A 1065-nucleotide genomic window follows, 5' to 3' on the forward strand; every position below is an offset into this window, starting at 1 on the left:
AGCAACCCTCAGTTTGTTTCCTATGATTAAGAGTCTCTTATGGTTTGTTTCCCTCTCTGGTTTCATCTTTTATTTTTTCCTCTCTTCCCCTATGATCCTCTGTTTTGTTTCTTAAATTCCACATATCAGTGAGATTATTTGATAATTGTCTTTCTCTGATTGACTTATTTCACTTAGCATAATACCCTTTAGTTCCATCCACATCGATGCAAATGGAAAGATTTCAATTTTTGATGGCTGCATAATATTCCATTGTATATATATACCACATCTTCTTTATCCATTCATCTGTTGATGGACATCTTGGCTCTTTCCATAGTTTGGCTATTGTGGACATTGCCGCTATAAACATTAGGGTGCAGGTGCCCCTTTGGATCACTACATTTGTATCTTTGGGGTAAATACCCAGTAGTGTAATTGCTGAGTCGTAGGGTAGCTCGATTTTCAACTTTCTGAGGAAACTCCATACTGTTTTCCAGAGTGGTTGACCAGCTTGCATTCCCACCAACAGTGCAGGAGGGTTCCCCTTTCTCCGCATCCTCACCAACATATTTCGTTTCCTGACTTGTTAATTTTAGCCATTCTGACTGGTGTGAAGTGGTATCTCGAGGTTTTGATTTGTATTTCCCTGATGCCAAGTGATGTTGAGCACTTTTTCATGTGTCTCTTGGCCATTTGGATGTTTTCTTTGCAGAAATGTCTGTTCATGTCTTCTGCCCGTTTCTTGATTGGATTATTCTTTGGGTATTGAGTTTGATAAGTTCTTTTTTTTTTTTTAAAGATTTTATTTATTTATTTGAGACAGAGGGAGCACATGAGAGGGGGGAGGGTCAGAGGCAGAAGCAGGCTCCCTGCCGAGCAGGGAGCCCGATGCGGGACTCGATCCAGGGACTCCAGGATCATGATCTGAGCCAAAGGCAGTCGATCAACCAACTGAGCCACCCAGGCGCCCCGATAAGTTCTTTATAGATTTTGGATACTAGCCCTTTATCTGATATGTCATTTGCAAATATCTTCCCCCATTCTGTCGGTTGTCGTTTGGTTTTGTTGATTGTTTCCTTTGCT

Source organism: Leptonychotes weddellii, chromosome 3, assembly GCF_054177405.1.
Source record: "Leptonychotes weddellii isolate Sample4059 chromosome 3, ASM5417740v2, whole genome shotgun sequence".
NCBI classification, from domain to species: Eukaryota; Metazoa; Chordata; class Mammalia; order Carnivora; family Phocidae; genus Leptonychotes; species Leptonychotes weddellii.